The 25,200-nt window shown below is 35.8% G+C and overlaps 1 non-coding gene across 1 annotated transcript; it reads right to left on the bottom strand.

Moving 5' to 3' along the window:
• Positions 1 to 24,369: 24,369 nt before the first annotated feature.
• LOC124087481 (U6 spliceosomal RNA) lies at positions 24,370 to 24,476 on the bottom strand. Its single transcript, XR_006850073.1, has one exon. It is a non-coding gene; the product is annotated as a U6 spliceosomal RNA (small nuclear RNA).
• Positions 24,477 to 25,200: the final 724 nt, after the last annotated feature.

Genomic DNA, 25,200 nt, shown 5'->3' with positions numbered 1-25,200 from the left:
TCATATTTAGAAGGTGAACTTTCTGAAATATGATCTCCTTATATGATTTCTTTCCCTATTGCCTAGAAGACAGAAACCAAGCATTCCCCTCTGACTACAGCCATCATTTCTTTGTTTGTTTCACACCAGCCCATGAGAAATACAGCCGATAATGACTCCTACTTGTAACTCTTCATACCACAGGCAGCCAGCCCCTTCATCTGGCCAGATCCTGCTCACTCTTCCAGACAGTGCTTCCTCTGGCAGCCCTTTCTGGTCTTCTCTTCCTTCAACCCAGATTGGACAGCCCCTTCTTTGTGCACCCAGAATATATGACTTGCTAACACAATCTCATTGATGCCTGTTCATTGTTCTAACTAGATTTTAATTTCCTTGATGATGGAAATTTTATCGTACATCTCTATATGCCTAAGGCCCAACTATGCCTCACATGTAGTAGATAATCAACAAAATTTTTTACTTACCAAATTAAATCTCATTTATTTGAAAACAAAAATGTGCAGCTAAATAGACAAAAAGGTAATAAAAAGTACAGAAAATCATGGGATCTGAAAATGACTTTACAGTTACCACATATATATTAAATTCCAAAAGACTGATGAGATATACATGATAGACACATATTTATAAATATATCTGATAGTAGGCCTCTCAGAACCTCAATATTATTTTGAATATTTCTTAAATGTCTGCTATGCCTTATCTCATCATGATTATTTGAAACAGCATCCTTTGTTTCCAGCATTAATACTTCCTAAATACAGGGCTGTGTATTTCTTACTAATGTGTTTCTAAGTTCTAGTTCTGTTTCTGTTATATCAGTGACCCTTGACAAGTGATGGGTAAACCGATGTTGCTCGTTTATTCTTGATTTTTAAATCTCTTTTAATACAACTTCTATTGCAAATGATCATAAACTTCAATTAAGTAAGAGAACAACTTGGAGAAAAAGTATTTCTAGCCTCCTTACCTTGGAAGCAGTCAAATTGTGGGTGAGCATTCTGGTTAGAGACAATACCACAGTTTTCTCCTTGGCATTTAAGGTGTATGTACCTAAATGTGTATTTATCACATTTCCCAAGGACTTTCACATTGTAACTGGCAATATTTTGTTAACATCATGAAATTTCAAAATGTACTAAGCAGCTATTTCTGTAATTAGTATGTAAAGTAGAGCTAACACAGCTTTCTTTCCCATAGCGCCTTGCATTGTGCTGTAAACAAAGCAAATACTCAGTATGGCCTTGCTGTTTAACAAATAAAATAGCCAATTTGTGTCTCAAGTCACATCTTTCTTTCCATTCATTTAAGCCAAAATAAAAAAATGTTAAGTGCAATCTGGATTTCTGACTTAAGAAGTGGAATTGAATTTTCGAAATCTTTGTTCCGATGATTCTCCTTTGCCCTATCAACAATGTATTATGATGGACAGCATGTTTTTATATATATATATATATATATATATATATATATATATATATATATATTATATATATATATATACATACATACACACACATACATATATATCAGGTGTCCAATATTTTCTTCCAAGTGAGCCTGAGTCAACATGGACTTCCTCCAACTGTTCAGCCATCTCCAACTCCAATGGTAGCACCTGCAATCAGGGTATACTCAATGCAAGTGGCAGAGTGCTTATATGCACTATGTGGGGAAGGGCAAGGGCAAGAGGTGCTGGACTTGAAATCCCTTACAAGCAGTGTGCTACAATTAATACAATAGTACTCATATTCCCCAAAGAAAAATGCCCAAGGTGACAGTTTTCCAAGACAGACACCTTTTCAGAAACTAGATTGATCTAAGTATAGACTTATCCCCAATTTTAGAAACTTCTTAAGGTTCAAGTAACTTTTGTTAGAGTCCTCAAAATAACCAAAAACTCAATCCCTACTCTGAAGTTCCTCAATTACTATTTTTCTGAAACCCACTGAATTTTCATTTGATGGATATTCCCCTGATGGATGTTACCATCACCCTCATCAAATATAAAAAGCCACTGTCAGAGCTCTTATAAAGAGTTTCAAGCTGTACAAAAGGAAAGAAAAAGAAATAAAATGTATAAAGACTAAAAGAGAATAAATAAATGGTTTCTTTGAAGAAATAGATGATTGTTTGCATACAGAAAGCTAAGAAATAAAAAACATGCACTAGAACAAAACCACGAACAAAACAAAATTTCAGATACTCAAGATCAGTAAACAACAGAAAATTTTGCTTCTGCACTCTATAAAACAAATGGAAAACTGAATTTTAAATAATTTTAAAATTAAGACAAAAATAGAATTTTGAAAAATTTATGGAATGCAGCAAAAGTAATACTTAGAGGAAAATTCATAGCATTAAAAGCATCAATAAAAAAAAAAACAGAAAGACCTAAAATCAATCATCTACACCACCACCGTAGGAAACTAGAATAATAAGAGCTAATTTATTTCAAAGTAAGCAGAAGAAAATAAATAAAATTTAGAGCAGAAGTCAATGAAACTGAAGGAAATAAATTAAGAAAATCAACAAAACCAAAAGCAACTTTTTTGAAATAAAATAGATAATTCTCCAAAAAGACTAGGAAAAAGGAAAAGACACAAGTTATTAATATAAGAAAAGAAAGTGGGGGTATCACCACAGATCCCACAATTATCAAAAGAATACTAAAGGAAAATTATGAACAACTTAATACCTATAAATTTGGTAACCTAGATGACATGGACCAATTCCCTGAAAGACACAAAAAGAAATAGACAATCTGAATAGGCACATATCTGTTTTAAAAGTTGAATCAATAATTAATAACATTCAAAACAAAAATTAGCACAGCTAGTTGGACACACTAGTGAAGTCTACCTGATATTTTATAAAGAAAGTATACCAATTCTTTACAATCTCTTTCAAACGATACAAGTAAAGGGAATAAGCAGAGGAAAAGCATTTTATGAGGTCAGCATTACCTTAATACCAAAAGAAAAAAAAAAGACATTGCAAGAAAAGAAAACCACAGAACAATACGTAGATGAACAATAAACAGAAATGAGAAAATCTACAACAAATATCATCAGGCTGAATCCACAAATGTATAAAAAAACTTATATACCAAACCACGTGGAATTTATCCTAGATATGCAAGCCTGGTTCAATTTTTGAAAATCAATTCATGTAATTGATCATATCAGTAGGCTAAAGAAAAAAACCCACATGATCAAATCAATAAATGCAGAAAAAGCATTTGACAAAACTAAATATCAATCAACTCTGCAAACCAGAAATAAAAGGGAACTTCCTCAACTGGACAAAGAATATCTGTAAAAATCCCACAGCTAACAACATGTTTAGTGATAAAAACCTAGAAACTTTCAAACTAAGATCAGAAACAAGGCAATGATTTCATCTCTCATCATCCTTCTTCAATATCATACTGAAAGTACTAGCTAATGAAATAAGACAAGAAAACAAAAGGAATATATAAAAGCTGTGTGTGTATGTGTGTATGTTATATATTTATGTGTATAAAAGGTGTGTGTGTGTGTGTATGTGTGTGTATCTCCCAAAGGAAGAAATAAAACTGTCCACAGATGACAGGATTATATATGTAGAAAATATGAAAGAATCAACAAAAATATTCATGGAGCTAATAAGTAATTACAGCAAGGTTGTAGGTACAAGGTTAATATACAAAAGTCAATTGTTTTCTTGCAGAAGCAATGAACAAGGAGAATTTAAAATTTGAAATGTAAAACATATTATCTACATTAGCATACACACAAAAGAAATACTTGGTGTATTAGTTCATTTTCTACTGCTATCACAGAATACCACAAAATGTGTACATTATAAAACAATAGAAATTTATTTGACTCATGTTTCTAGAGTTTAGGAAGTACAAGATCAAGGGGTTGCCTCTAGTGAGGTTCTTCTTGTTGTGTCATAACATGACAGAAGGCAACATATGGCAAATAAATATGCACTTATGGCACAAGAGAAGGAGTCCAAACGTCCTATCAGGAACCCACTCCCATGATAACAAACCCAATATCATGATGACATTAAACCCTCTGTCCTAATCATCTTTCAAAGGTCCAACTTTTAACACTATTTCATTATAGATTGATTATAACACATGAACTAAAATTCAATGTAATCAAAATCTCAGCAAGTTATTTTGTATATCAACAAACTTACTGTAAAATTTATGTGGTAAGAAAAAAAAGACCTTTAGTCCAGTATTACAGGACTAATACTACCTGACTTTAAGACTTCCTGTAAAGACACAGTCACCAAGACAGTTGTGGTATTGGCCAAAGAATAGACAACTAGGTCAATGGAACGTAACAGTACAGAAAAAGTCTTACATAAATAGTCAATTGATCTTTGACAAAGGAGCAAGGGCATACAATGGAGAAGACAGGTGCTGGAACCATTGGACATCCATATATATTTTCTTTAAAAACAGTAAATCTAGACAGACATTATATCCTTCACAAAAAATCACTCAAAATGGATAATAGACCTAAATATAAAACACACAACTATAAAACACACAGAGAGAAAATTTTACATGACCTTGGATATAGTAATGACTTAAAGTTTTAGATATAGCACCCAAAGCATTGTCCATGAAAGAGAAAACTGATAAACTGAACTTCATTAAAATTAAAACTTCTGTTTTGTAAAAGACAAAGTCAAGGAAATGAAAGGACTAGTCATAGACTTAAAGATAATATTTGTGAAGACACAACTGATAAATAACTATTATCCAAAATAAACCAAAAAAACCTTCTTAAAACTCAATAAGAAAATGAACAACTTAATTAAAAAAGAATAAAAGACTTAACACATTTATCACCAAAGACATACAGATGGTGCTAAGCATATGAAAAGATGTTCAACATCATATGCAAAGGGAATTACAAGATAAAACAACAATGAGATATCACTACACACCTATGAGAATGGCCTAAATCCAAAATACTGACACCAACAAATGCTGACAAGGATGTGGAGCAATAGGAACTCTCATTTGTTATTGGTGGGATGCAAAATAATAGGGTCACTTTGCAAGACAGTTTGGCCATTTCTAAGTATATTTTTACCCCATGATCCAGCAATTGCATTTCATGGAATTATCGGCATAAATTGAAAACATATGTCTACCCAAAAACCTACACACAGATGTTATAGCAGCTTTATTCATAACTGCTCAACTAGTAAAAGGTAAGTGGTCGACACAGGTTAGACAAAAGAGAAGGATGATCCCACGATATTGGGCAAATGAAATTACACATTTGTTAAAACACATAGGGGTACAGCATTAAGGATACCTCCTAATGTAAAACCATGGACTTTGGGTGAAATGGTGTGCTAATATAGGCTTATCCATTGTTGTAAACATGCCACTGTGGTGCAGGATATTGATTAGAAAGGCTGTGCATGTTTACAGCAAGTGATACAGGGAAATTGTCTTCCACTCAATTACTTTCCACTCAATTGTGCACAAACCTAAAACTGATTTAAAAAATAAGGTCTGTTAAATGTAATAATTTTATTTAAAATGGCATCAAAAATGGAGAATGCTTAGAAATGTACATTTGTACACCAAAATGTAGAAAATATTTCTGAGAGAAATTAAAGAATTATTTAAGAAAACTTAAATAAATGTGGAGAGACCATGCTAATGGTTAGAAGATTCTATGTTATAAAATCATTTTCCCTAGTTAATCTAGATATTCAAGTCAATCCAAATCAAAATCCCCACAGGTTTTCAAAAAAAGAAAAAAAAAACAGCAATAAACTCATTCTAAAATTTTTAAGAAAATTTGAAAGAATAATCATGGCCTAAAAAACCTTGAAAATATAATAATACTAAAGAACTCACTACTTTACTTTAATACTTATTCTAAAGATATAATTATTAAGACAAAGGGGTATTGATATAAAGATGAATCAGTGGTTCCTAGTGTTTTTATTTGTCTCAGGACTCCTATACATTCTTGCAAATTATTAAAGATAAAAAAGACCTTTTATTTTTATAGTTAAAATTATCAATATTTAGCATATTAGCAACTAAAAGTTTTCAAAGTCTTTTTAATTCATTAAATATAACAAACTATTTTTATGAAAAGTAACTAAAGACTCCAAAACAAAGAAAACTTCATAAGTAGCATTTACATTTTTTATAATCACTTTATTTTGTCAATCATTTTTTCAAGTAGTGATGGTATTTCATGGATGGGAGTATTTAGTTCAGCTTGCAAATCACACAATAGCAAAAGAGTGTTTCCTCTGTTCTAGAGTTCTACAAATTACCTAAAACCAGACTATCCCAAATCCCACCTTATATCCATTCTATTAAATAAAGTCCTATTAGAACACAGCCATGCTTGTTCATTTACATATTGTCTTTGGCTGCTTCATGCCCTGGTGACAGGGGTAAGGAGTCATAACAGGTACTATGTGTTGTGCAAAGCTGCCTATCTGATTTGCCACTCCTGCTGTAGACAGCCATCAGAGCTTCAGCATGTAATGGTTGTGTTTTATGCATACTTCCCATCTCATCAAATGGAAAATTTAAAAATTTAATGTACTCAAGATTCAGTTTCAATTCAATGAATAGTTTTCCTTGTCTCATTGTGGACTGCAGTGTATGGTAGGAAGACAAGGACAATGAGCACAGTTTAGGGCCACTGCCTGAATTCATGTGAAGGTACCACAACTTTACCCTCCATTGCTTTTACATCCCCAGGACAAATACTATCTGAAAAAAAAAGACAATAATATCTTAGTGTTATTATGAAAATAGTTTATGCCTCACAAAATCTCTGGAAGAATCTCAAGGACTTCCCACAAGTCTGTGGCCCATACTTTAAAAACCACTTTAATGGGCAAATAGATCAAACAAAATAAAAAATTAAGAAACTTAAATACATTCAATTGATTTTCAAAGTACCAATGCAATTGTTAGAGGATAAGAAAGGTTTTTTTTTAGTTTTGTTTTAAAATAATAAAACCAATACAACCAGATACACACATAGGGGAAAAAATGACCCTTGGTCTTAACCTCATACCATAAACAAATAATTAATTTGACATAAATCATAAACCTGAATATAAAAGCTGATACTATAAAACTTCTAGAAGTGTCTGGAGTTGTAGCTCGGTGGAAGAGCATTCGATTCTCAGCACCACATATAAATAAATAAAGGTCCATCGACAACTAAAAAATATTTTTAAAAAAACTTCTAGAAGGAAAAATGGAATACCTTTATGATTGTTGACTAGTGAAGATTTCTTAAAGAAAACCAAGAGAACCAATCATGAGAGAGTTATCCAGTTTTTTCTATAAAAATGTATATGCCATAACCTTCCTTTCTTCTCAGACATTGTAAGATACAACTACAAAAATTAGCAGGGACCTAATTGGATGACCTGTGTGTCAGCAACTTATACTGAATCACCAGCTAAAGGAATGGACCATTCTTCTCCACTGTCACCAGCTCACCACAAGCTCGCAAGTCATAACAAGTCAGATCTAAAGCACATCCCCTGTTACATTTAAAGAAACATATTTGAAGTTTCATTTTTAAACTTTAGACCAGAATCTTTACTTCTAGTTTTAAGCAGATTGTATTCAAGAGCAGATAAATGACATAACCCGCTATATGGTGATAGTGATACATTGGAATAACTAATGTGAGAAGGGAGAGATGAGGTCACTAAAAAGGAAGCTGAAAATAAAATTATCACCAGAAGCATCTTACCACGCACTAACAGCTACAGATAAAAAGCAATCCCTCTCCAACATCGCTGTTAGTCTCACTGCCAACAGCACACATGCACACCACATGAGCAGGTGCAAGGATGATTCCCTGAGTCACGTGATGGCTGTTTGTAACAGTAGTGAGCCCATTCCACACTGGAATTGTACATCTGTTATATACCTAGCATTTTACTATGGAAAATCTTTGCATTCATTTAACCCCTTTGGTGATGCATTCACTTAGCTAATGAATAATTTATGAATATTCATTAGTGACCTTATTTACATAGTGACTAAGCTATTACATACTACAGCCAATATTAAAAACCAGAACTCTATTAGCCATCACTCCTGTGTAACCATACTACCACAATGATTGATGTTCATAATATTCTAAAGTTACATGATTTGAAAGTTGCTTCTAGATTAAAGGAAGTAAATTCATCTCCAAATTAAATCTCAACTGAAAATTAAAATGGTAATGAGATAGCATCCTGGCCTATTAAGCTGGCAAAGATTAAGAGAAATGATGGAGGTATGAGGAAATGGGCCCCCTTATACACTAGTTAAGGAAACATAAATTAGTACAAACTTTTTAGAAAGTAGTTTGCCAAAATATATTAAAAAGTTCACAAAAAAATAAGCGCCAATATTTATACTGTGCTTATTATAAATTATAATTTATAAGCTACTCTAAATGCTTTGCATCTATTAATTTATTGATACTTTAAAAATCCCTATGAGATAGGGATTACCATTAGCCCCATTTTCCAGATGAAGAAATAGCCTCTCAGAGATTAATTAACCTGTGCCAAGTCACAGCTGGCAAATGGTAGAGCCAGGATTTTAACACAGAAAAACAGCTTTCAAGAGTTTGTGCATACCTATAATCCCAGTGGCTCTGGAGGCTGAGGCAGGAGGTTCACAAGTTGAAAGCTGGCCTCAGCAAAAGTGAGGTGCTAAACAACTCAGTGAGACCCTGTCTATAAATAAAATACAAAATAGGGATGGGGATGTGGCTCAGTGGTTGAATGCCTCTGAGTTCAATCTCTGGTACCCAAAAAAAAAAAGAGAGAGAGTTTTTGCACTTGATAGTTACATTATATTGCATTTCAAAATGTGCAGATCTTCTAACTCCAATTTCTCTTCCAGGAATTTATTCTAAGGATATGATAAAAGATATGTACAAAAAATGGTATCTAAAGAGATACTTATTATAGCATTAATATTAATAATAATAAATTTACAAATTTTCTAATTATTCTATTGTAAAGGTTTAAGGCATCTCCTTGGAGTCAACTCTATTAAGCCATTTTTAATATTTAACTGTCATAAAACAGAAAATGATTATGTATAAGCTCTTGTACAGGTGTTTCAACATTTGCACTTCCCCGTATTTCCCTCCTCCCTACACTTCTTTGCCTTTACTCTGTGCCAGAGATGCTAACCTCTATGGAAAGTATTACCTGAGCTTGCACCCAGGCCAACTGGGTTCTACTAATTAGAAGACCAATGGGACACTAGAAGGGCAGAGAGAGAAAAAGAGCTGGAGGTCTGGCAATTTGCTTTCCTGTCTTACCCTGAGATTGTTGCAGCAGTCGGAGCCATTTTGGATTACAGTTCTGAGGTTGGGGATGGGGTGTCCAACAGCATTATTATTTCCCCAGACCCCCCAGGCTAAGGAGATAATAGGCCCCTACAATTAGTTTCCAAGCCTCTCAATTTCTCAGGTTGGCTCCTGTATCCCTGCCCACACTTACACAAATCCCTTCATTGAGGTCTTCAGCGAACCTTCTGAATGGAATTTTGTTGCTTACAGAGGCTTTGAGGGAGGGAAAGAGTAAGACCGAAAATATATTGTAGTTTAGAAAAAAAACATATGATAGAATATATAAGAAAAAATCTTCCAGTGTTTACCTTTGGGTAGTGACACTACATTTACTTTTAGTTTTTTCATAAACTTCGGGGAATGAGAGGACATTATTCAAATACTGGTTCAAAAACTTTGTGTTGATCTTATCAGACAAATATCACACAGTGATTTTATAACACAAAAATAAAGTCTATCTCTTCAGGTTTTTATAGATATTAACTAAGATAATCCACATAAAGTACTCAGTGTATAGTCTTTGATGTGATGTCTTTTATTTATGATAGGATCATTTGTGTGATAAAATTATATAATATATGTCAAAAGTGCTGAAAAATTATCTAAGACTATGTAAATGTGTAATTTGAAATTGTAATAAAAGAAAATAATTTCCCCACATAGTAAATAGTGATCTGAAATATTTTTTGGTAATTTGTTGAAATGACCATGAATCTTTGACTTATAATCATATAGCATTCTCTATGAGTATATATATAAAATGAAGAGTAAGACATTCTTAGCTTACCTAGTCAAGAACTAGCACCATAGAAAACAGAATTTTCTTCCAAGTACTGCAAATGAAAGAAACTTACGTGCTTTTGATGGATTTTCACTTGTAAGATTGTCACAATGGGGATGATCACGAGCACATTTCAATGCATTGGCAGAGATACAGTTGCACTTTGGATAAGACGTGAAATTTTAACTTCTCTTTGGAACCCTTTACAATCAGACTTTCAAACTGCAAGAATTACAGATTCATGACATCTACCACCGAGATTTCAAAAGGACACCTGAAAGCCCAGGTGCTATGTGTCAGGGTTGGAATCCCGGCAGGCAGCGCTGAGAGGGTGATATGTAAGCTATGAGAGTGGAGGCGAAATTCCAGAGGAGACCCCAGGGAGTTAGGGATGCCAGAAACATGGAATGTCTGCTTAGGAAAGCTGCAGGTAGTGAGGAGAGCCACCCAAGAGAGAGGCCACGTGGACCATGACCGGCAAAGCCACAGGACGGGGCTGCCTGAGCCCTCTGAGGCTCACCCCTCACCATTGCCACCACGTGCCCAGATGCTAGACATGGAGCTACAGAACTTGATGTTTGTCCTGCTGGACTTCCATCTTGCTTTCATGCCAGCCCTTTTTTCTATGCTCTTATTCCTTCCTTTTGGAATAAGAATGTTTCACTCTATGACATTTATGTTAGAAGTACATAATTTGCTTCTTTATTTTTATAGGGGCTTTCAGCTAAGAGTTTGCTGGACGTTTCAGAGGAGACTTTGGACCTGGACCTTTAGAAATACTGGAACTGTTAAGACTCTGGGGGACTCTTGGGACTGAATGCATTTTACGTTGTGAGATGGGCATGAGCCTTTGAGGGGCAGGGGTGGAATGCTATGGCATCATTTCACCAAGAAAGGCCAACTCTGTGAATGGTAACTTTCTCCATTTATCTCACTAAAAATGAGCAACTGGGTAAAAGACTTTCAAAAAATCATAAGAAAAACAAATAAAATTAATAAGAATTCTTCCAAGCTGAAAGTCTGAAAGGAGCCAACACTATTGAAATGTCTGAAGCCAGACAGGGCCCAAGGAGTTCACAAGTTCATTCACTATAGGAAGCTGAAGGAAATGCAGCCAGACCTGCTGTCAGTTTAAAGAATATCACTGAAGCTTTGCAAAAAATGATGTATGTTCCCATTCAAACACACCGAAAGCTATTGAACTTAATTTCCTTTTTAAACATGTACTTTGCTCTCCTCAGTTGCTGATGGATGAGGAAATGCTTTAACCCAGAGGCCATTTTTGGTTCACTGACAAAGGTATTCACAAGCCACAGACTTTTCCCACAAATATGAACTTACGTGTAAGATCTCAACAGCCATTTTAAAAGTCTTCTCTTCTTTACTCATTTTCCTGTTCAAGAATCCAGCCATCTTCCCACTCTGTGAGTTTCCTTCTCTATCAGGTGTCAGCTTTGTGCTGTTCTCCTAAAATCTTTTAGATTATTATCTAGATCATCAAGACTGTGATACATGATTGCTCTCCTTGAATCTCTTCATGAGAGTGCCTTGATTTTGCAGCCACTTCCAGCCTTCACATGCAACTGATTTAATACACAAACTTGAATTCATTCTGCAATATCAACCAAGCTCAATTCAGCAGGACACCCAAGACCTTCACACTTCACTTAATTTTCTGTCGTGGGAACCTCTTATCCAAAAATTAAAAAGTCGTAGTTGCTTCAGGGCTGATTCTAAAAAAATCTACTAGGGAAAAATAAAAATCAGCTTCCACTTTTGTATCTAGTAACTGGTAAACACTAAATACTTCATCTTTCCCAGGGTAAGATGGTGAATCTATTTGCATTATTTTCCTTGCTTAATGCTAGTTCAAGCAAGGTAAGTTAAAATGGAAAATTTCCATAAGTACTAAAATATTTTGAATGAACCCATAAACACATTTGCAGATACATACACAGTGTCCAAGCGCATCATAGCATCTTCATTACAAACTTCATCAGAAGATAACGTAGCGCATGATCATTAATGACTTGTAAGAAAATATCAGTTGAATGGAACCATTCTTCTCTAATTAGCTCTTAATGTGCTTTGGAGACCATTAGGATAAAGAAGCTCCTGGACAGAATATGAATATAATTTGATGAATTCTAATTATTGTTGTCATGATTGATTATTTTTCCTCCAGTTATATAAGCTGATTCCATAGCTAGTTTCTGTTACTTCTTTTTTTTTATTTCAAATTTTATTTATTTATTTATTTATTTATTTATTTATTTATTTTATTGGTTGTTCAAAACATTACAAAGCTCTTGACATATCATATTTCATGCATTAGATTCAAGTTGGTTATGAACTCCCAATTTTACCCCAAATACAGATTGCAGAATCACATCGGTTACACATCCACATTTTTACATAATGCCCTATTAGTAACTGTTGTATTCTGCTACCTTTCCTATCCTCAACTATCCCCCCTCCCCTCCCCTCCCATCTTCTCTCTCTACCCCATCTACTGTAATTCATTTCTCTCCTTGTTTATTTTCCCATTCCCCTCACAACCTCTTATATGTAATTTTGTATAACAATGAGGGTCTCCCTCCATTACCATGCAATTTCCCTTTTCTCTCCCTTTCCATCCCACCTCATGTATCTGTTTAATGTTAATCTTTTCTTCCTGCTCTTCCTCCCTGCTCTGTTCTTAGTTGCTCTCATTATATCAAAGAAGACATTTGGTATTTGTTTTTTAGGGATTGGCTAGCTTCACTAAGCATAATCTGCTCTAGTGCCATCCATTTCCCTGCAAATTCCATGATTTTGTCATTTTTTAGTGCTGCGTAATGCTCCATGGTGTATAAATGCCACATTTTTTTTATCCATTCATCTATTGAAGGGCATCTGGGTTGGTTCCACAGTCTAGCAATTGTGAATTGTGCTGCTATGAACATCGATGTGGCAGTATCCCTGTAGTACGCTCTTTTAAGGTCTTCAGGGAATAGTCCAAGAAGGGCAATAGCTGGGTCAAATGGTGGTTCCATTCCCAGCTTTCCCAGAAATCTCCATACTGCTTTCAAAATTGGCCGCACCAGTTTGCAGTCCCACCAGCAATGTACAAGAGTACCCTTTTCCCCACATCCTCGCCAGCACTTGTTGTCGTTTGACTTCATAATGGCTGCCAATCTTACTGGAGTGAGATGGTATCTTAGGGTGGTTTTGATTTGCATTTCTCTGACTGCTAGAGATGGTGAGCATTTTTTCATGTACTTCTGTTACTTCTTAACTGTATGCGATATCATGGCATGAACACCAACAAGAGGCCAGGCACATGACAGCCAACTATAAGTACAAAGAACTCTAGCCCTAATACATAAATAAATAAGTAAATAAATAAATAAGAGGTTTCATTGCTTGTGCTCAAAGAGAATTTTTTCTTTCTAAAAGTTGTAAGCTGTAAAATATAAATTCAGCTTTCTTCAATTCCTAGCGTAAATGCAAATACTTTAACTCCAAGGCATACTGACAAAAGGATTACCTTTTCACCATCATTTCTCCATCTCTGTAATACTAGGCTGCATTAAGCCAAAAAGAAATATTGACAATTTGGGTGCCAATTCACTTACTCCTTTTTGTGGTATTTGCTTAGACTCCTACACGGTTGTTTAATCCAATTTTAAATGACTTGGGATAGTGTAAAATCCCACAGATACACTCAGTGAGTGAATGAATGAATGAATGAACAGATCACAAATTATTAAGTATAGAAAAATATTAAATATTTCGCAGAACTAATCCCAGTAACTCATTACCTATCTAAACACTTTTAGTTTCTTTTTAACACTCCATGTTCAGTTATTAAAACACAGCTCTCTCTCTTAATAAAGTTTAGGAACATCCAGAACACTCTACTTATTTTCTATACAATATCCTTAGATTTATTTCTACTGCTTTATCCTAAGGGCCATGTTGAAACTAAGAGGAAAAAAATACTCAGTGTTTTAGCTACCTTTAACATCTCTACTTTCACATGATCTTGTATATTCATATTCCCTGGAAGCTGCTGCCCACAGACTTCAGACTCTTATAGTGCAGCCAAGTGAGGAAGTGAATACGTGAGATAGAAATTCTTACTCTGAAAGCATTCATTGAGAAAAGCTTTCTACTGTGCCATGTATTATTAAGATTCTGTTTTTAACTTCCGACTGCATTTAAAAAGCTTCTAAAAATCCTATCATTTATTTTTATCTTTTCCATCCCAAGAAGATTTCATATAGAGAGCCAATTGCTACAGCAATTTAAAAAAAATGGGAACATGTTTCAAAAAGCTGAATCTGTGTACACATCCAATACTGAGAGTACTCTCCCATTCTCAGGTCTTTCCCATAGGGTACCACACAGACTGGGCCCTCACACCTGACTGCATTCTGTTACATGCCCCCACGCTTAGGAGGTAAGTTACCATGGTCTCAAATGCCACTTATTTTAAATCAAACTTGAATATAAATATTTCCAAATTGCAAGGAGCAAGTAAGACCTGATTGGAGCCAAGATTAGTCCAGTGTTATACAACTAAGAGAACATTTTGCCAAGTCTAAAAAAGTGATATATAAAGGGGTGTGTTTTCAGGCACACAGACATGCATACACATGCAGCAAATGCCTATGGAAAATCTATGCAAACAAAATGCCACTAGATTCTGAAAAATATTTTTTTAATGATATCTTGATCAGTATCAGTTTCAAATGACTTCTCTAAGATATTGGAGATTATCAAATTCTTTCTCTCAATTATGCCTGTGAATATGCACATTCTAGAAAAATGGCATCCTCTATGCACTCTGAAATGTCCAGGACCTGATCTGTTAATTTCAAGTATTGCACCTCTGACCCTACCAGGGAATTTAGGATAATAAAGAATCTGCTATATCTGCTCCCATATCTACTTCAATGCAATTATGCAATTTAAATGTACACATTATGCCATCTAAATATGAAAACCTTATTTCCATGAAATGAGTGTTTTGAAAGATATGATAAAGAAAAACTGATTTTAAAAATTAATAAGAATTTGGATTGAGTCAAATACAAGTAAAGCAACACTAAAACTTTAGGAAAAATAAAAATTTAGAAAGATCTTGAACTCATAAAAATCAAAAGATTTTTGAACTCCAAAAATGTGCTTAAGAGCTCACTATAAGGAAAACAAAAGTAGAAACTATGGACTATGAAAAATTACTTATCAAAAAATCTGAACTCCAATCAATAGATAGATGCACATGGGCAGAAAAAGTTTGATACAACAAAATATCATTCATTGAACAAATGTCTACACTTGTGGATATGCAGGTGGGGTGACAAAATGAGGTATTTATTATTTCTTTGGGTATACCTGGCTTTTTTTTTTTTTTTTTTTTTGGTCATTTAGTCAACTTTGGGCCTTTATAGCTTTGGTAAGAGGGCTCTACTTCATGTAAAAGACATTTTAGAATTATACAACACCTATTGGTTTTAATAGCCACCCCCTGTACCCTTCTTTTCAATAAAGATTATAGGTCTAATATAAAGTATTCCTCTGAAATTCTAATCTTGGCCAAACAAAGGCAGATCAATGTCTTTTGTTTTGTTTTGTTGGGGGGGGGGGGGTGAGTTTGTTTGTTTGTTTGTACCAGGGGTTGAACCCAGCAGTGTTTAACCATGAAGATACATCCCCAGCCTAGTCCTTTTTATATTTTTACTTTAAGACAGGGTAAGGTGCTTAGGGCCTTTCTAAATTGCTGAGGCTGGCTTTGAAATTGTGATCCTCCTGCCTCAGCCTCCTGAGCCACTGGGATTACAGGAGAACACCACCACCCCTGGCCAGATCAATCTTTTCACCATTGCTCTAGAGGGTGGGGGTACCACCAAGTTAGATTTATACATTTATGAAAGCAGTGTAGACTGTTTCTTTAGATGGTTTTCCCTCTAGAAATTTTGGTAACTAAGACAAATCCCAGCTCTTGGTTTTCATCAGAACAAGCCCATGTCTCCTATCACCATCCTACCACAGTAAGACTCCACTACACACACAACAGCAAAAAAAAAAAAAAAAAAAAAAATCTATCAATATCAAAGACTGGTAAGGATATGGAACAACAGAAATATATGACTGAGGGAACATAAATTGGCACAATCATCGTGAAAAAACATGTAGCGGTATTTCTAAAACCTCACATATTCATTTTTTGATCTAGCAATTCCATTCCTACCAAAAATGTGTACATATGTTTATGTGTAAGAGTATTCACAGCAAATAAGTCAAACTCAGGATGTCATAGGCATATGTTTTTTCTCATATGCAGAAGCTAGAGAGGAAAAAGGAAAAGAAAGGTGGGGGTAGATGTCCTAAAAATCAAAGGGAGATTAGTAGAGGAAAGGAACCAAGGGGCAGGAGGTGGGGAGGAAGGGGAAGAAGTGATAGGAAGTGATATTGGCCAATTTATATTGTTACATTTTGTGCTTATACAAATATGTAACAATGAATCCTATCATTGTATACAGCTATAACGCACCAATAAAAAAATGTGGAGAAAAAAAAGAGGAAGCATAGCTGTACTATCTGTCAGAACCACAAACAGAAAATAACCCATAAATAGCACAAGGAATAAGTATATTGCACACTCACACAAGACAATGAGCAGGATTTGGCAGGCTTAGGTAATGAATGTTTTAGGCTCTGTGGGTCATATATGGTCTCTATGGCATATCCATCTATAACCTGCATATATATGAATTACATACATATTTTATAAACCTTGAGAAATGTCAAAATTATCCTTAGCTTAAAGGTTATACAAAACAGGTAATGATGACTTCAGGGAGGAAAGTGCTGACCCCTGTCCTAGAGTAACAGAACAAATTATGTGACTATGTGCAGGAATGCCATCACCATAATGTTATGCAACAGAAAAGAGACACGCACAAAAAAAAGAGCAAACCCTGATGCCACTTACACAAAGTTCAAAGGTAAAACCCATTTATCATGAAGGTGGCCTGAGCAGGGTGGTAGACATGGAGGAGGCTTGGAGAGGTGGAATACTCTTCCGTTTGAGCTAGACTGTGGATATACTATCCAAATTTCGTTCACTTTGTAAAAATTCATAGATCTGCACACTTAATATCAATGTACTTTAAAATATTTATGTTTCCTTCAGTAAGAACTTACCAAAAACCCTAACAATTATCTTTACTATGGGACAGTAAGAGGCATTTTGAAGTTTCTAAAAGAGTACAAAAATACATTTCCCAAATATTTAATCACAGAATATTTTTCCCCATAATGGCTCTCAAAACTAGTGTGATTCTTTAAGAGAAAGAAAAAACTTGGGCTAGAACATAGGATATGCAAAAGTATACCTGGAAGACAGGAAACAAAGTAATAGGCTGAGATCATGGAAGACCTTAAAAGCCATATCTAATTTTAATTTGGATCTTGAGGGCAGCCCTAAAGGATTTTATGTGGGAGTAAGACCAGATCAGAGTCATGGGTTTAAAAGTAACCCTTGCAATTGTGTGGGAAGCAATTGTGTGGATGGTGGAGGAGAGGCACTCTGGAAAGGAAATGAGAAAACTAGGTCAAGGATTGGTGAGTGACTGCAGTCATCGCAAGAGGCCCAGGAAAGCCTGAATCAGAGCAGCGACAATGAAAATGAGACAACTGAACAGGTTCAAGAAAAAAAATACATGCACTGATTAGACAACAATGTCACTGACAAGGAATACACATGTCACATGTTTTAAGAAATGTCCTTTCATTCTATAGTACTTATTGCCATTTGCTTCAAATCTGCAATTCTTCAATAACAGTAAATATAAAACACTGAAAGAAAGTTTGGGACATTCTACAAGGAGAGTTTAAAGAGGTAACTCATTGGAAAATGGCCCTTGAGGGCTGGTCTCATAGTTACATGCATGCATAGCAATGTCTTTTTCTTTTCTTTTTTTTATGGAAATGATGTTGACCTGAACCTACATTTGCAGAACAAGAATTATTTCAACCTAGAATGTGTGTTGACCTGAGGGTAGTTAAGAAAGAGGCTGATAATGATTTGGGAGAAGACAAAATCTCCCCATTTGATCACCTCCAAGGCCTCAGCATTGAAATCAATTTGGAATTTAATAACAATACTTTGTGAAATCAGGAACTTTTCACATTTGTTATGTGCCACCAATGTGTCAAAGACAGTATTATCCATATGTAAATGTTTTAACTTCCATTGGATTTATTTAGAAAAAGAAGCTTGTACACACACACACACACACACACACACACACACAAAAGGCAGGTGGTGAAAAAATCATGCATTATGCATAACACTCTGTGATTGAAACTCATTTACCTCTATGGTTTCTAGGTGAGATGTTATCATGCATTCTGTGGCAAATTGAGTAATTGCCCCCCCCCCACCCAGATGTATCTACTTGTAATCCCAGGCACTGTGAATGTTATTTTATGTATCAAAAGGGACTTTGAAGATAAGATCAAGATAAGGATCTTTAAGATGAAATGCTCCTAGATTTTCTGAGTGGGTTCAATGTAATCGCAATGGTCCTTACAAGAGGGTCACGGGTGTGAGAATCAGGGAAGATGATGCGATGACAATCGCAGAGATTGGAGTGGTGTACTCTGAGGATGACAAAAGGGGCCACAAATTAAGGACTACAGACAGCCAGTAAAAGCCAAAAAAAAGCAAGGAAATGGATCTTTCCCTCAGAGCACCCAGAAGGAACCAGTGCTGTTGATACATTGGTTTTAGCCCACTATCACTAACTTCTGACCTCCCTATCTATAATGAAATTAATTCCTGTTGATTTAAGCTATGAAATGTGCAGTAATTTCTTATAACAGAATTAGGAAATTAATAGAGCATACTAGTGAAATGGTCATCAAACCTGGTAACATTCTCAGGCAGCCTGTTAGAACTACAGGTCCTTGGACTTCAATTCCTAAAAATTCTAGTTCTCTAAATCTGTGGTGAAACCCAGAAATCCAATTTCTTAAGGAGTTTTGCAGATAACCATGGTGCTGCAAGCCAGAGTACAAGTCAGAAGAAAGGTAATTGGAACAACTCACTGCCATGACAAACTACCCCAAACATGAAATCCGGAGGCCACAGAAACATACTCTCCTGCATTCAGGAGATCATGAGCCTGAAGTCAGTTTCACTGAGTCAAAATCAAGATGGTGGGGGGGGGGGCTCATTGCCCCCTGAGGCTCCAGGCGAGACTTTGTTCCTTGTCTCTCCTACTTTCTGATGGCTGCCCACCCTCCCTGACTCCTTTGGGGATAAAGACAGTAGAGCTGAAGCACACTTTCAAAGCACCCAAAACTAAAATCTTTTATATTCATATCCCTTTGTATTGACCCTTTATGAATTATAATTAAACTATTAAAAAAACAACCAGTCTCGCTGAACTGTTCTGATGAATAATAGGGCTATCTATGATAAGCAGGTAATTTGGGGATTATTGGAAGAAGTAAGTCCCCAGAACTCAGTAGCATTTTGATTATGAGATTATATGCTTCCTTTTAAGAACTGACTTCTCACGAGGGTGCTTCTGAATAAAAAAAGTATTGCCAGCCAGGGGATCTTTATTAAATCTTTATTACCACATGCAACCACACAGATTACAAGAGATGTTGGGTAGAAAGTTATTTTTTATGCAAAAGCATATTTCCAACTTAAATATATCCAAGATTCCTTTGTCCTTGTTTTTACCTCTAGGCAATCAAGAAATTTAGACCCCATAGTTCACTGACAAGAGCATTCTTGTCCTGTTTGGATATTTTAAAGCACTTCACCTATATAATCTGAAAGAGATCACAAGGAACATACAGGATTCAGACACTGGCCTAAGAAATGTATGTAGTGTGGTGATTATCCACAGAAATAAAAACAAATGAAATAAATTAAAGAAAATAAGAGGGCAGATATTCCTGTACAATGGGGCATAAGATCTGCCCAATTACTGACCCTTCACCTTATCTCAAACATACATTTTTATAAACCATTCCTTAAAAAAATCACAGATAGCTCCACTTCCTCTTACTATCTCTACTTCAAAATCTAAATAACCATCCTTTTAAAATAATCCATAACTTGGTTCTCAACAACCAAATTTTCATTTAGCAGGTCATAATTCCACCTGAATAGCTTTCAAGCAGAAACACATCCACCCTTGCCTACGACCACACTTTTAGCCTCTTGTGTCCCTTCAATATTAAGGTATTCTACAGCAGGACTATAAGGTATTATTCACTTATTTAACCTCAATCTGTACTGGCTCCAAATTGTGCCCCAAGCTACCAGCCCATGTTCTTTGCAATCCACTGAGCAACAAAGAACAATGTTGACTGAGAACCACCTCATCGGAACCACCCAAGAAGCTTGCTGAAATGCAGATTCCAGGACCCACACCTCAGACCACTAAATATAATTTTTGGGAAAATCACTGAGGGATTTGCACTTTTCCTAAACATTTCAAGTTGTCTGTTATCGTATTAGAAAATTGGAATATGACTAGAAAGCCCTAACACTTAGAAAGACCCACTTTATGCATTCTCTTCTGCCCAAAAGTTGAGGGCACTGTTTTGAAGGAATCAAGTAGTTTCGGTTGGTACCACACAGCTAAGCATCATCCACAGACCCCTATAACTCACACATATCTGTAGTAGACCCTTAAACACGGACTCCATTTGTTTTCTTAAATCCTATCCCATTTCATTCTTCCTTTTTCAATTACCATAACTCCCTTGTTTCAGGGAGAAACACCCTTGCAATTCATGGTTTTAGTGTTCCATTCCATTTCCTAGAGACTTCTTCTTAATATCCTTCTTCCAGCCCAGAAACCCCTTCCAGAAAGGCCAAGAGAGTGGTTCAGCAAAGAAAAATCAAATTTCTAAAGGATATATTATTTGGAAACTTTTTTTTCCTTTTTGACAAATGGAACAAGGAAAAGTAGCAATTAACCTGCTGTGAAAATATTTCGGACCACAAAACATACCAGCAGGACCTGATTTCCCCTTGGTTAGCACAATAGAGAAGATGAGAAGGGGATTTTTCTTAGGGGATGACAACTTGAGTTCAGTGTTGTGGGACCCTCTATCTGTAGAAATTTCAAGTCAATGTAACATGAGGACAATTGCATCTTGTTCGTTTTACTGAGAAAAATAGAGGGTTTTTTTCTTTTTCTCCTCCCACCCCCAAAGGAGTTGAGTTTGTTCACCGCAGACAGCAACTCTACACAAACTGTCATTGACAGGAGGGTTGCTCTCCAGGCCCTTCATTCAGTGCCTTCTGAGCAAGACGCTGAGAAAGAAAACCCAGTTATAACTGGGACAGAGAAGCATTTTTCCTTAACACTGTGTAAGACTCCTGCGTTCAAGCTGTCTTAGTAAAGTGCTTCATGGCAGAACGTTGTCGGCCAACTTACATGGCATTTGGATTTGAAGTTATATGCCATTTGGGGAAGATTACTATAATTAGAAAAATGGCCTAATTACTTTTCTGGCAGCGGCGAAGAGAGAGAACAGACTTTTCAGCTTATAGAGACAAGTCCTTGAGAAACCTCAAAAGGTTTTGGGATCCTGTTTGACAGGAAAGAACATCTCATCTGAACCTCTTGGATCTATTGAAAACCCGAGCTGGAAAGCCAAAACCACAAAAGAGGGAGAAGGAACAAGAAAAGAAGAAAACAGAAATAAAGAAAAATATGCCTTCCTATTTTTGAGTTTTGAAACAGAGATGACAGCGACGGTGCTGTCACACTGCAGGGCTGCATCTGCCCATCCCTGTAGAAGCACATATAGAAAACAGCAGAGTTGGGGGAAAACGTGGGCTTGGAGCCTGTTGATGGCTTTGTCTGTTTCAACTGTAAATAATACGACAACATTGCAACCGCAGAGACCGGGGAGAGCAGCTCCTGTTATTTTAGGTCTCAAGTTTACATTTATAATATAAAATCATACTAAGTCCCTCTTTTCCTGTGTTGAGGAGGGAGACACCGCTGCACTGAATCAAACACCCATTCTCCAGGCCTGGGTCTTACAGGACACTGCCTTTACCCAGAAGGAAAGGGGGAACAGCAAGCACTCTGTTCGAGAAAAATGACCCAGGACTTTCCCTAGTTAGCTTCTATTTCCTGAATTTAGCAATTGGAACACCTGCAGTAGATCAAATATGTCTTCACACAAATGCAATTTTAAACTGTCATGAATTTTATATATGTTATTTTAGATGGACGTAATTTTATTTATTTATTTTTTTATTCGGTGCTAAGGATTGAACCCAGTGCCTCACATGTGCTAGGCAGGCACTCTACCAGTAAGCCACAACCTCAGCCCTCTGTCATGAATTTTTAAAGGATATGAGGGTAAAGCCAGGATAGGGAAGCACCTTCAGATGGCATGGAGCAGGGAGAGGGGTGGGAGATGGCAGGGGACAAGTAAGAAAAATCAGTGACCACTGCTTTCAAGTCATGAGCTAATGAAAGTATTCCCTTGGTAAATGTGACTCTTGTTATGTTTCCTGTCACTAGTGATTGCTAACATATGCCTTCCCCTTCCTAAGTACTTTATCTAGCACAGAAAGGACAAGTCTACATGCTAAGAATTAAATAGCAGCAGCGTCCTTCAGCAGCCCGAGTCACCGTACAAAGGCCCCTTAGATGGACAATTCCCAGGGTTTGCTTCCCATATAATAGCCCTAAATGGACAATGCAAACACCAATGTACATATATACATTTGTAAATAAATATTAATCAATATATACTCCCCCCAAATAGTGACATTTATATCATTTTCCAGTTTCAACCTACCCTTCAAAAATTATTTATCAAATTATCTCCTGCTTTATATCAACCAATTCACATGATAGTTTTAAAGCATGGCTATTGTTCCAACCAGATTCTCATTAACTTTATTTTTTTTCCAGAGAAAAGGATTTGGCATATTACATAAAAAAAATATTAACTAAGTAAAGCCACTGCTCTTCCTTTGGTAATCATGAATTCCTCTGAAAGAAAGGGAAAATCTTCTATAATTATAATGTTCTAGGTTTATCTTTCAAGTGTGTTATAAATGGTATCTGACTGAAATACAATATTTTTATGCAATTGTGAGATATAAAAGCATTGGTTAAGATTTATTTTTTTAATTTGCTCTAATTAGTTATACATGACAGTAGAATGCATTTTGACACATGTATACAAATGGAGCCCAAATTCTTCCTCTGGCTGAACATGGTACAGAGTCACACCATGTATAATTATACATGTATACAGGGTAATAATATCCATCTCATTCCACCATCCTTCCCATCCCCATATACCCCACATCCCCATACTCTCTTCACTCCCCTCTGAAAAATCCAAAATTCCTTTATTCTTCTCTATCCCTCCCCCAGTGTGGATCAGCATCCACTTATTAGAGAAAACATTTGGCCTTTGGTTTTTTGGAATTGGCTTATTTTGCTTAGCATGATATTCTCCAGTTCCATCTATTTAATGGCAAGTACCATAATTTCATTCTTCTTTATGGCTGAGTAATATTCCATTGTGTATATATACCATCTTTTCTTTATCCATTTATCTGTTGAAGGGTACCTAGGTAGATTCCATAGTTTAGCTATTGTGAACTGAGCTGCTAGATACATTGATGTAGCTGCGTCACTATAGTATGCTGATTTTAAGTTCTTTGGGTATAAACCAAGGAGCAGGATAACAGGGTCAAATAGTGGTGCCAGTACAAGTTTTCTGAGGAATCCCCATACTGCTTTCCATGGTGGTTGCACCAATTTGCAATCCCACCAGCAACGAGTTTACCTTTTTCTCCACATCTTCTCCAACACTTATTGTTGCTTATATTCTTGATAACTTCCATTTTTGCTGGAGTGAAAGGCCATCTTAGAGAAGTTTTGATTTGCATTTCTCTAATTGCTAGAGATGATGAACATTTTTCATATGTTTGTTGATGGATCATATTTCTTCTTCTGTGAAGTGTCTGTTCAGTTCCTTAATCCATTTATTGATTGGGTTATTTGGTTTTTTGGTGTTAAGTTTTTTGAGTTCTTTATATATCCTAGAGATTAGAGCTCTATCTGAGGTCTCTGTGGTAAATATTTTCTCCCATTCTCCCAAGCACATTCTGTAGGCTCTCTCTTCACGTTATTGATTATTTCCTTTAAAAATATGGAACACTTCATGAATCTACACATCATCCTTGCACAGGGGCCATGCTAATCTTCCCTGTATGGTTCCAATTTTAGAATATGTGCTGCCGAAGCAAGCACAAGATTTATTTTCTTTTCTTTTCTTTTTTTTATTTTATTGGTTGTTCAAAACATTACAAAGCTCTTGATATATCATATTTCATACATTTGATTCAAGTAGGTTATGAACTCCCATTTTTACCCCGTATACAGATTGCAGAATCACATGGGTTACACATCCATGTTTTTACATATTGCCATACTAGTGACTATTGTATTCTGCTATCTTTCCTATCCTCTACTATCCCCCCTCCCCTCCCCTCCCATCTTCTCTCTCTACCCCATCTACCGTAATTCATTTCTCTCCCTTTCCCCTCACTTCCTCTTATATGTAATTTTGTATAACACTGAGGGTCTCCTTCCATTTCCATGCAATTTCCCTTCTCTCTCCCTTTCCCTCCCACCTCTCGTCCCTGTTTAATGTTAATCTTTTTCTCATGCTCTTCCTCCCTGCTCTGTTTTTAGTTGCTCTCCTTATAACAAGATTTATTTTCAATGGCAAGAATATAGACTTTGGTCTGGGATTATGGCTCAGTGGTAGAGCGCTTGCCTAGCACATGTGAAGCACTGGGTTTGATCCTTAGCACCACACAAGAATAAATAAAATAAAGGTATTGTGTCCATCTACAACTAAAAAAAATAAAAATAAAAGAATATAGACCTTTTTATTGAGCCACTATAAATAGGTTAACCAAAGATGAGTTATCATCCTGAGTCAATAATTTTGAAAACAAATTGTTATGGG

This window comes from Marmota monax, unplaced genomic scaffold (assembly GCF_021218885.2).
Source record: "Marmota monax isolate L192 unplaced genomic scaffold, Marmota_monax_Labrador192_F-V1.1 WCK01_AAM20220418_F8-fsc00012, whole genome shotgun sequence".
Classification (NCBI taxonomy): Eukaryota; Metazoa; Chordata; class Mammalia; order Rodentia; family Sciuridae; genus Marmota; species Marmota monax.
This window is presented reverse-complemented; position numbering and strand designations above follow the sequence as displayed.